The 12,846-nt window shown below is 40.8% G+C and overlaps 1 long non-coding RNA gene across 1 annotated transcript; it reads left to right on the plus strand.

The window, feature by feature from the left end:
- Positions 1-975: 975 nt before the first annotated feature.
- On the plus strand, positions 976-9,787 carry LOC141471402 (uncharacterized). The gene is made up of 3 exons (XR_012463520.1): positions 976-1,127; positions 5,099-5,180; positions 6,847-9,787. It is a non-coding gene; the product is annotated as an uncharacterized lncRNA (long non-coding RNA).
- The last annotated feature ends 3,059 nt before the right edge of the window (positions 9,788-12,846 follow it).

The raw sequence follows: 12,846 nt of genomic DNA on the forward strand, positions 1-12,846 counted from the left end.
GCCCCGCCCGGCCCCACGCAGCCAATCACCGCCCCCGCGGCCCGCACGTGACCTTTGTTGACTTACGTCAGTCATAGCGCTCTTCCACCGCGGCGCTTCGGCTTGGTTGGCCGTCGGCGCCCGCCTCCCTCGCCTGGCCTCATCCCATTGGTCTTTGTCTGAAGGAGGGGGCGGGCTTTCAGGGATCTCCGGCTTATGAGAGGTGGAGCGGGCCGTCAGTCAGAGGAGCTTGTCGATTACCCAGTGCTAGCATGTTTAGTGGTATGCCTTTAAAAACCGGAGGACGGGCGGGGGGGGGCCTGGGGAGCGGCGGGTGGGAGGAGGAGGAGGGCGGGCCTGTGCTCACGGGCGGAGTTGCGTAACGGGGGCTCCGGGCTGTGGGGGAGTGGACGGCGCTGAAGAAGCGGGCTGCGCGAGTGGGGGGGGCCGCGCCCGCCCTGCCTTGGGCGCGGGGCGTGGCGCTTTTGGCACAAGCGGATAATAATGGCTGCCCTGAGCGCGGACGGTACTGGCTTAAGATCCGTCCCTTTGGACCGCGGCGAGGAGGAAGAGAAGAAGCCGCCCGAGGGGGTGGTTGGGCGGCGGGTAATGCCCGCGCAGAAGAGTGGCGGCAGTTGAAGCGAGGGCCGCCCCAGTGCCGCGGCAGTTGGCCTCAGCCGCCCAGGGAAGCGCCGGTGTCCGGCCTGCGGCTTTGCTCGTCCGCAGCAGCGGGGTGGGGACTTTCCCGCACGCGCCGCCGCCCCACTAACGGATGAGCGCGTGGTGTGGCGCGAGGCGCGCTGCGTGCGGGGGTGGGGCGGGAGGAAAGGGAAAGCCGTCCCTCCCCGGGAGCCAGTGACAGGTGGAGCGGCGCCCGCCGGGCGTGAGCCCCCGCGGCTGTCACGTGGGGCGGGGGAGGGGCGGGCGCGGCGCGAGAGCGCTCTCGCGAGGCCGCGGCGGGCCGCAGGCGTGAGGGCGGGGCGGGGAGGGGAGGCCGGGCCAGGCCAGGCCAAGCCGCTGGGGCTGGGCGCGGCCGCCGGCTCCCACGTCCCGGTCGGGCTTGGCTGCGGCCCAGGGGTGCGGAGCGGGGGGTTGGGTCGTAGGAAGGCGCGAAGGACCGAAGTCGGGCTTCTGGGAGCGTCTCATGCGTGAGTAAATCTCTGAGTTTCTTTGGACGTTGGGTGGAAAGGGGCTTCACGTGCTCTGCTTGCTGCCCCTCCGTTGTAAGGCCAGGCCTACCTAGTGGCTTAAATGTTAGTTGAGCATCCTTGAGTCCTCGACCCTTCCCAGCTTAGCCAGTAACTCTAGGATCTTGTTTTCTCTTTACAGTCCTGTGAATTTGCCCATATGGCCAGGAAACTTAAGAGTTTTCTCAGTGAGGTTTTTGAAAAATCATTAGGTCTTGCCTTTGCTGTGATGCTTATGAGAAGATCAGTCTTCTGCAGGTGTGTGGTGGCACACTGCTCATACTTACTTTGCTGAAAATGAATCAGCAGCAATCTTCTGTAACATCATTGTATCGCTTCTCCAGTGTCTAGCCGAAGCCCCATGACTGGGCAGACTTTTCTCTGCCAGCTGAATTTCCTCCCCTCAGAGAAGCACCTGTTTTATGACTGCCGAGTGCTCTAAAGTATCAGTGATGCTATTAACTGCCTTTGGAATTAGATTAATACGGTCAAAGGCCAAACCACGCAAGGGATGTTCAATTACAATGCTTCTGCTTGCTGGTTGCATCCTCTCTTTTTTAATTGCCACCACCAAATCATGTACTCATGAAATTGAAACATGTTTATGCCTCTGTAGGTGTTACAGCTAACATTTATATGTCAGTGGCAGCTTCCAAATGGATCCTCAAATGTTTTCTGGTCCTGGTGGTGTCTATAGTACAATGCAGAGACACTAGCAGAAGTGTGCGAGGCCTGCACTGCTCCCCAGCATACTGACTGGAGATCTGGTCAAGACAAAGTCTTGAATAATGCAAAAGAAGACTCAAATTAGTATGTCCTTGCTTCTCTTAGAAGCAGAATCTTGTCATGCTTTTTGATGCAAGTTAGATGCAGTTAGAACAAAAAAAGCACCTGTACTAAGGTTGCATATCTTTATAAAATAGCTAGCAGCTAGTTGGATAGAGTATTGGTATAAAAGACCAGCATTTGTGTTTAAAGTACTTTTGAGCTTGGAGGCCAGATAAAAACCAAGTTACTTTCAGTTCTGGGAATGGGCCATAGCTTATTAATAGTGAAAAAAGAGCTATGACCAAACATCTTTCTTCATTGATGTTTTATGTGGCTTCTCAGTCATATTTTTCTCAGCGGTGCTTCCTTAGGTGTCTAACTTGGGGCCAAGAACTCTACTGACTGACAGTGTGCCAAAAATAAGGTACTTCTGAGGATTTTGGCTATGAGGTCTTGTGTTTCCGCTTTGCAGTATCCTGAGTGTAAACCAATGGAAAAGATAGTAGACAAAACTATTTCTCAGGACAAAGAAGGTAACTTCTAAATTGCAGAGCAATTCAGGAGACTTCACAGAAGCGTACTAATGTCTTAGTTTCTCGTTACACTTTCAGTTGAATTTCCTTGCACCTGATGTAACAACACTCCAGTTACTCCTCTAGTACTCTCAACACCACTTTTACCCCCTTGCATCCTGTCTGTATTGCTTGAACTGAACTTCCAGTTGCTTTTTTTTTGGGGGGAGGGTATTTGATCTACTGTATGGGTGGCTTAAGAGGCGTCATGAAGGCCTCTGTATCGTGTCAACTCTTCAAGATGTATCCAAAGCTCAGCTTTAATAATAGCAAGAAAGGCTTGAAAATGCATCCTGGAACTAACATTGTCTGCCCTTGCAAACAGTCCCATAACAATTTTGGGAGCTAACAGTGATACAGTATTACCTGTATGAAAAGGAGAGAGATGTTTTTGGACAAGTATGATGCTAGCCTCCCACTCCCAGGTACGCTCAGTAAGGTGGCCCCAGAAGGAATATGCCCTTAAATTCTTAAGAAGAAAGAAGGAAACTGCAGTGTTGTTCTGTATCTATCAAGTATTAGTTAACCCCATAGGTTTTAGCTTTTTTTTTTTTTTCTTAAATTCCAAAGTCACCTGCGAGTCTCCAGAACCACTTTGCTACTTTCTGTATGAAAGTTGTGGTCCGATAAAGCTCTAGGACTGAACAGTCGCACTGAACTCTTTGGATCCCGCTCTCCTGTATGTTTTCATTCCCATTACTTTTCCATGCAGAGTTGCTTTGTGTATTCCTGTACACAGTGTCAAGTGTTGCCTAGTCATGCTGCGAGACTTGCCCAGTCTGTTAAAAGACTGAACGCTGTTAGTGTGTGTACAGTTGCAGAGTAGTTTATGCCAGAGAGAGAGCTTTGTGTTCCAGGTAGGTGTTTAGCATGCTGGTCATTCTCTGTAGCTTGAAATTGAGGTGCCAAGTTAATATACCGCTTCTTGAAAAGTAATGGTAGAAACAGCAAAAGTTAATTCTAGAGTTCTCCTTATCAATAAATACACATCACTTGATGTCTTGTTAAGCTGAAAAGCAACTCCTGAAATCACTGAAAAAAAATTGATATGGAAGAAAGATTCAGCTTCAACACTGGGTTTCAAGCTGTCATCTCACTTGATGTCAAAGATAGTTGTGGTATCTCAGGCATCCGGGTTCATTGGCAAATGGGACAAGCCTGAGCACATATATAAGAACTCAATCTCAGGAAAATATTTTTGTGGAACACGGAACAGGGGAAGGGTGCCCTGCTCCAAATCTACTTTTTCCTTTCACATCGATATTACTTCTCACTGCCATCAACTCCAGCAATCAAGTGCTTAGCTTGCCATTGTCAATTAAGGGAGGAGCTTTTTCAAGATGGTGGTGATCCCACTGTTTTTTTTATGAGCAAGAGTATGGTAGACTGGCATGAATGTATGTTCACCATCAATTCACTGTAAAATCTGCTGATAGGAAGTACTGACTGTCAGCTTGTTTGCTACAACAAATCCTGTGTAATGTTGGGAATGTTACTTCTCACAAAGCATGAAGCTCCTTGCTGCAAGTCTCTTCAATGACAAGCACATGAGGCCTGATCTCCTTTTTCTGATGTTATGATTCAGGACAAGACAAACTAGCAGTTTGTTAGAGATCAGAGCCCTGCAAATTCAGTACATTTTTCTGGAGAGTATTATACTTTCAAAAAGGACTTGGTCTTCAAAATGTAAAATGTTTTGGGCTGCTTATATGTAAAATATGGGGGAGCAAATGGACTCATAAATGTTAAAAAGTTTTAATGTGTGCATCTCCTTAAAAAAGACAACTGTTGACTTAAAAGGATTACCTAGTGCGATTACAGCATGCTGGTTTGTTTTAGCCATAACTGATCTTATCACAACGCATGATGTGGAACCGCCTACGCACCTCTTTGTACTTGCTTTTGGACTTAAAAAATGAAAAGAGCTTTTTCTTGAACTCTCCAAATGTTCTGTATAGTATCATACAAATTTTCTTTTTTTTTTTTTTAAGGTAAAGGTAGTTACTGTAGTAACTACCACTTCTGTGGTCATATCAAGTGTGTTGAAAAGCCAGGCATGGTCCATGAAGATTTTCTGGGTCACAGTGTGTTTCCGTGGACAGCTGCTGTTCTCTTGCTGTCTGACCTCCTCATCGGATCTATTCTCAGATGCATGCTTATTCATAAGAATAGCGATTAACAGAATTTATTGATTATTATTAAGATATTTGGTGTGACTTCCAAGTTGGGTAGCAAATTTGCATAAGCAATATAGCAATGCCTGCTGGATACAATTAAAATCTCATGGTCTTCTGTGGTCCAACCCCTAGACAAACTATGGTGCTTGAAGTTAGGCATATCAGCTCAGATTGATCTTCCATTCCTGCTTTTTGAAGTTCTTTGCAGGTGCAAGCTATGAGCAGATAGGGAAGTGAGGGTAGCGGTCACCTACTACCACTGTCACACAGAAGTATGAAGCAGCTCAGGATGCGGAGATGATCTCTACTGATGCTACTGTTTAAAAAAAAAAAAAAAGTTTTTCAGGTGTGAAGTCAACATAATGCTTTTAATAGCTCAGCAGACATCTTAACTATAACAAAAATCTTTTTGCAGTAGCCCAGGAGAGACATGACAAGACGACAATCTTGGATTTGTGTGACAAGGTACACATATTGAAAAAACAGCAAAGAAACAAGTAAGTTAACTGAAGGAAAGCACAGGATGCCATTTTATGTCTTACAAATATAAATTCTAACATTGCATTATTGCCATCTTGCCAGATTTTAGTCAAGCTGCCTGAAATTTGTGACTGTTGGGCACATAAGGGAAAGCAGCATAAAATAAGAGAATCTGAGAATAGGTTAGTCAGAGAGAAAGTAGCCTTTTTGTTTAACCTTCCATATTCGTTAACAGGGCTTTTTTTTTCGGTGTCTTTTCTTACTGCTCTTCATTTACTCTAAGGTAGATGCAGAAAAGCTTAAATTAATAAATTGTGTTGTTCTTGAAAGTGTGAACAAAAAAACCTGCAGTACTTCATTTTTGTATTTAGCAGTTGCTTCCATATTGTCCAGGAGTTCATAATAAAATGATCTGCAATTTGCATGTTCCCTATACTACCCTCACTAAAGTTCTAATGAGTGTTGTGTGATGATCCATGTTACATTTCGACAGTAGATGGTGGTCAGGAAAGTAGGGGAAACGGATGTAAAACCCAAGGGTTTGGGGTTTTTTTTCTCCAAAATGCACAAAAAAAGTCAAATGCTTTTGCTAACTATAAGGAATAACAATACATGTATGGAAGTAATTGTTGAAACTAGGGAATGTTGGGAAAAATGTCTTTCCAATACTCTTTATCACTGTTGATGAACAGATTGCTCTTCAATCTCAGAAATGCCTTACTAACTTGAGTGGTGAGGGGAGTAAAGGTGAACTAATCAAGGAAATGCAGTATTATCATGAAGATATTTTTTCTTTATGAAGGTATTAGAAAACTAGTAATTACTAAATGCCTTAGTTATAGACCTTACTTGGTATCATTCTGTCTTGCTGGAGTCATGTAGTTATTTTTGTCTCTTGCCCTCTCCTCCCCTTGGTCAGCTTGATTTTAAAACCTGGATTGTATCTGAAAGGCTTAATGCTTGAATTCATCTGGAATTTAAGTGGTAATTCATAGTCATAAGAAGTACACACAGCTATCAGTTAAGCAGTAATACCTGTCACTGTGCAGTGTGTCAGCAGAAATGATAAAATTTCCCTTGAGCAATAGAAAAGTTAAAGGAATTGTTACTTATTTAGAAATAATAAACAACATGTCAACAATTCGATCTAAACATGGTAAACCATGAATTTGTATACATAACCTTAGCTGTATTTTGAGCTGTTTCATGAAATTCAGATACCAGGTTTTTTGGCTATACTGTAGACTTTCTGTGTAAGCGAGAGTAGTTCTCTGCACACTAGCATGAACACACCTGTTTGCTTAAGTTCTACTGGTAGAAGAAGTAACTGTTAAAAGAGCTACCACTGTACCATATTTTTTGCACTCTATAGATCTCTAATGTTATACTAACTGACAATTTCTGTAGTAAATTTTGCAGTAAATTTCCGCAGTTTGACAAGTAAATAATATGAAAAATTGAACTTGTCCAGGAAGTGGTTCCTTTACAGTGCTTCTATAAGTAGGTTTTTATTTTTTTTAAACTGTGCCAGTTCCTCTCCCTTCCCTGTTCCTTCCCTCCCCCCGCCCCAGAATTTTGGCTGTGCCCATTGGTGTGTATTCCAAATGTGTATTCCAATTCCATGCTTTCATTTATGTTCATCATTTCAGAAGGTAAGTAGGTAAGTTTTCGCCCTCCCATTAGGAACTGGATGTGGCAGCTTCTGACATACCACCTTTCGAAGAAGTCATCCATTTGACCGAAGATGATCATGAAAAAGTATCTCTGCTCTTCAGAAACAATGCAAAGAAAGTGAGATTTTTTGCCTTTTTGACTATCCAGGACTTTAATACAACTGTTGAGAAGTTGATAATGCTGTGTTTGTATCAACTTGTGTTCATCTTCAGGTTGATAATTGTAGCTTCCCTGTAGCATTATAGAATTTGTCAAGTGCTGTCAAGGAAGGGGAGAGAGGGGAGGAAGCAGTTTTGTGTTTCTATGGTTTATATATGGTATTTATATATGTATTGACTTAGTATAAGATGCCAGGCTAATACCTTTGTATCCTGCTGGTTTTCTGGCTTGTAAGTAAAAACAATTAAATAACATTTCTAAAACACCTCTGGAGAAAGGTTAAGGGATTCTTTTTTGTGAAAACATTTGAAAGGAGCTGTTAATGATGCCCAGAAAACTAGATGAATGGCTATCTTGTTTACTTTTGTAAATCCTGGAACAGAATGCAATATTATCCAAGATACATTATTATCTGATATTTTGGGGTTTGTCCTAAAGCAGAGGATGTCACATGCTCTTACTGGATTTAATTTAGGGCTTTATAGACAAATTTTTTCAAGAAGGTATCTGAGAACTATTTATTTTAAAAGCATCAGCTGTTTTGTATGTTGCTTTTTGTAAACATTCTTGTGGATGTCTAAAATGATAATTGTACTTCATCTGCTTATGCAGCAACTTTTAAAGTAATTTGTGCAAGTAATGGTATATATTAAATCTTGTAATCCTGTACAGATGCAAGTTTTAAAGGTACAAATAGCAGAAGGGGCTCTGAGACATTGGGTATGTCTTGCCCAGAGTTAAGGCAGTGGCTCAAGAAGTCATACACTTGTTATACACAGACAATGATGATTCTCTGACCTTGTCTAAACACAGTTCAGGACTCCTTTAGAGCAACTGGTGAGTCAGGGGCACTTCAAATAAAGTAAATTGCTTAAATTTGAAGACACTTGCTGTAGGGCTTGCAACTCTTAAAATTCTAAAACGTAAGTGAAGAAATAATCAAAATAAGATGGCATCCAATGAATTTGATGTATAGGACTCAATGAATAAGGAACAGCATGTAAGCTTGTGCATAATCTTGTGTGACTGGAAGATAAAACAAGTCCTATAAAACACCAAACTGAAATTTGAATATTTTTTTTTTTCATAAAATTGCTTATATCAAGAGGTGGATTCTACTTAGCAGCTCTCTAGCGGTTCATGCTCTGCTGTGTCTTCTGCATGTCAGTAAGAGTTGGATCAGACCTCTAACAGAGCTGAGAACATTAGGAGGGCGTGAGAAAGACAAATAGTTTCTACCATAAATTTTGACGTTCATAAAACCAAGAGCTAACCCTACCTTTAGGCATATGTTTCCTGTTGCTTCCTTCGCCCATCAGCTGCATTTCACTTGAGAACCTGTGAAACAGGAAATTGCTAGTTTAGGAATGGTTTGGAATTTTTTCCATCTTAAAATTTCTCAAGGTATGATTTGGTCTCTGAACGTTTGCAGTTGTGTGTTTGTGTAAATACATGCAGTACTACTAAAGTCAGTGTGTGAGCATTTCTCCTCTAGTGGTTTTTTTTGTCTTATTTTGTTATTTGGGCTGTAAATGAGTCCTGTGGTGGTTTACTCTTGTGAGGAAAGTTAAAGCATAGTGTTTCTCTCCATGGATATAAGGTCCCAAGCTGAAAGCTAAGCGAGACGAAGGGAATTGCCATTGGTCTCAATGGGAGAATAGCCTCTTGGGAAAGGGGGCAGCTTAACAAAGAATGGGCAATATTTCCCAAAGCCTTGGTACGTTTAAATCGGTACTTTTTCTACCAGCAGTGGATACACAAAATTTTACTGTATGCTTTTATACAACATAATCAATGTTTCACCACTGGCTTCTTAGTATCAATGAGAAGAAAGTCCCTCTAACATTCCTTCCTCTCAATTAAGAAAAAAATCCACATCCCCTGTTGAATTCACATGCTTACATGTAAGCATCCAAGTTTATCGCTTCGCTGGAGTCTCAGTAGCTGTCTATATACCATGAAATTATCAATGCAATCGGCACTATTTTAAAGACATCAAAGTTTTGAAAGTATGTGGATATGTTTCTTCTTAAGGATAGTCTATATAAAAATGACTGAGCCATAATCTTAAGAGATATACAGTGTTCCCGCTCAGGTTATAGTTGTTCTCTGTACAAAAAGGAGGACAAATGTTTTATTATAAAACGTAAATACTATTGTTGACAATCATGCCATTAGCTCTTTTTTTAATAAAAGTGATTAGTTTTGCTTTTATTATGTATCCCTTCAATGCAGGTACATTTCTAATGAACAATGCCACCTTACTAAGGACCTGAACTTACAGAATGCCATCTGAAGAGAGCTTCTGCTCAGCACTTCGCATGATCCAGTCCCATTTTTAATGGATCAATTCGGATAAGCTTGCAAAGTTTGAATGCTTATCAGTACTCCTTTATTCAGGAAATTGGGCAAGAAACAGGTTTTCTTGCAAATTCAGTGTTGTTCCTAGTTTCTGTTACATCAGCCCATGCTAAAGGAGACATTCTGTTCTCTCTAAAAACATAATTTAATGCAATATGCATCATTAATGAAGAACAAATCTTACCTATCTACTGTTAAGCCTCTTTTACAAATCAACTGGATTTTTTCAAGTGTATTTCTATTTAGAGTTATTAATTTTGCAAAGTAAATGCTAACTGTCAGTGGTTTGCAAAAAATACAGGGGAAATGCAAGCAGGATAATTACATTTTCTGTGATACAGGTGATACAGTGATTGTATTATTGGATAGCATACTATATTCAATTAAAACTTGTCTTGTTAATAAATCTCAACTATTGCTGGCTGCTGCTGTGAAGAATGCTAAGATTGTTTTGCCAGGAGATCCAACCTGTTCATAACAGTGCCTCAGGAATCGGTCAACTGATGCACAACACAATAACATGATAGCAATCTCCAGTCAACCTCACAAGATGCAATTACAGGAGTAAAAACCAAGTTGAAAATTACAAAAAACTTGGAACCTCTAGAAGATTTTGAGCCGTAGAAATGACCTACTACTTACTCCTTGCTACTTCTAAATCCTGGGCTGCATCAAAAGCAGTGTGGCCAGGACGTCAAGGGATGTGATTCTGCCCCTCTACTCCACTCTGGTGAGACCCCAACAGAAGCACTGTGTACAGCTCTGGAGCCCCCAATATAAGAAGGATGTGGACCTGTTGGAGCAGGTCCAGAGGAAGGCCACAAAGATGATCAGAGGGCTGGAGCACCTCTCCTATGAAGACAGGTTCTTCATCCTGGAGAAGAGCAGGCTCTGGAGAGACCTTATAATGGCCTTCCAGTACCTAAAGGGGGCCCAGAGGAGAGATGGGGAGGGACTCTTTTTGAGGGTGTGTAGCGATAGGATGAGGACTAATAGTTTTAAACTGAAAGAGGGGAGATTTAGATGAGATATTAGGAAGAAATTCTCTACTGCAGGGGTGGTGAGACACTGGAACAGGTTGCCCAGAGAAGCTGTAGATGCCCAATCTGTGGAAGTGTTCAGGGCCAGGTTGGATGGGACTTTGAGCAACCTGGTCTAGTGGGAGGTGTCCCTGCCCATGGCAGGGGGGCTGGAATTCGATGATCTTTAAGGTCTCTTCCAATTCTAACCATTCTATATTCTGTGTAATTGTTAATTTGGTTGCCAGTTAGTCAGTTTTTAAGTTGGGGGAGTTGGAAAAATTGCGGTCAGTCTTTGTCATGAGCTCTTTTTTTATACTGTATTGATGCAGCATGTGTTGCTAGGAGCCAAAATCCTGATCCACAGACAAGGAGGAATAACTCTTTTTTCAAGATATCACTTTTGAATGCTGTGTTACCTGTGTACACTTCTCTTTCCTAATGGAGCATGGTCAAAAAGGAGCACGATTCTGCACAGTTGGCAACGCTAAAAAGGAAACAGCATCTACCAAATGATATAATTGGTAGATTATATAGGAAAATAATCCACACTCTTCCTTCACCCTAAAGAAAACACTAGGGTTTTCTCATCTGGTTACTACTCATACACTTCTTTTTTTTTTTCCCATGTAATGTGTTTTACAAATTGTTTCATTATTCACAGAAACGTTTAGGAAAGAACTTGTGTCTTAAAAAATATATTAAATCTTAAATTTATAAGTATAAAGTTTATCTTATTGAGCTAAGCCTAGCTTTGAAATGTTTCCATTACATTCATTCAGAAGCATAGGAATCATAGCTAAGATGTCAATTCAGGGAAGTGTTTAAAGTCATGCTATATAAACAATAAATACCAGAAGGGTTAAAGATTAAAAATTAAACTTTTAACTACTATCTGCTTGCTTTGCAGCTTTGCAGCTCTACATTAACATTCAGGAAGTTTTTCACCATGAACATGTAATTGTTTGTATTAGAAGCTTAACTGTTGTATGCAAAATTAGAATCATGCCTACGGGTATTTAAAATGGAAGAATAATACCAGCTAATGACTTCAGTGTAAGTAGTAAAATTACATCAGGGAGAGTATTTCAGATTTTGCAGATTGGACAAATTTATATTGATGAGAAATATACAAGATTTAGGTCCGTAAAATTTAATGAAACCAAGCACATATTGAGGAAATGAAAGTGTACAGGCTTATTTGTTGCAATGTGTGGAAATTGGTTAACTTTTTATTTGAGAGAGAAACAATGTTCTGCTTTATGGAAATTTCTGATTATTTTTCTGAAACATTGTTACTTCTTTTTGACGTAAACAGTTATATGGTCTTGCAGATACGTTTCTTTAGTAAGTTATATTTATTGAACTTGCTGTATCTTCGCAAACAAACATACTTCTTTACTAGCAGTAGACAGAGGCATATTCCTTTGCAGAAAGGAGACTAGACAAGTGTCCGTTCAAAGTTCCAAGTATTTTCTAGAAAAATGCTCCATGGCTTTTCTGGCCGTTTTCAACTGTGTAACATCCTCTTCTGCTCAAAGATAACACACACCTACTCTAAAGACCTCCCAGCTCATTACGTTGGGTAATGTCAGTAGGCTCTACCACTCAGGCCCTGGCAAAATTCATTTGCATTCATCGTCTGGCTTACCAAATGAGCTATGATTTGTATCGTAGGTTTTGTTTTAATTACTCCAAGAAGCAGAACTGCTTCTCGCTTTTATCCTCAATATGTGGTGTCACTGCATCCTCCAATGTCAGCAAAATTTTGCTTAATCTAAACTGTTGGGTGCTATAAATAACTTCTTGCTGTGAAAGGTATGAGATAGAGCATTTTGGATATTAATTGCAAAGAAGCAAGAGATTCAAGATGAAAATAGGATCAGTTTTTGGACTTCCTAGTGAAGATATGAAATCTGAAAAAATTAGAATAGAATTAGTAAATTAGGAAAATATTTATTTATTTATTTATTTATAGAATTAGTTGGAGAACTTGTAGTAAAATACTAGACACTTGAAAAGTTAAAAAAAGAGAGGTGCAGATTCAGATACACACGTGCTTTAATGAACCAGCTACAACTTTCAGGCAATCAGCGGGTGCATGAGTGCTAAAATAGAATGAGATAAATCTCATTTTTAAAGTTGGACAGTTTATTCAGAGATTGAATCAAATCAAGAGCGTGTGTGTATGTTCTACTAGCATAGAAACAGTATAGTGAATGAACAGAAAGATAAGCCTAATGATGTTATCCATAGAACATCTGAAAGGAAGTAGAACAGAACAACATGTTTTAACCAAACAGCTCACAAAGCAGTCCTCTGATATATCAAAGCTAATTAGGACAGAGTCCAACAATCGCAAAAAATATTTAATTGTAAAGAGATATCCAGCAATGTTTTGTCTTATCTCTTAAGAAGATCATTAAAGGCATCCTGTTATATTTCTTCATGACTTGTTTTCAGGAAAATC

This window comes from Numenius arquata, chromosome 1, assembly GCF_964106895.1.
Source record: "Numenius arquata chromosome 1, bNumArq3.hap1.1, whole genome shotgun sequence".
Taxonomy (NCBI): Eukaryota; Metazoa; Chordata; class Aves; order Charadriiformes; family Scolopacidae; genus Numenius; species Numenius arquata.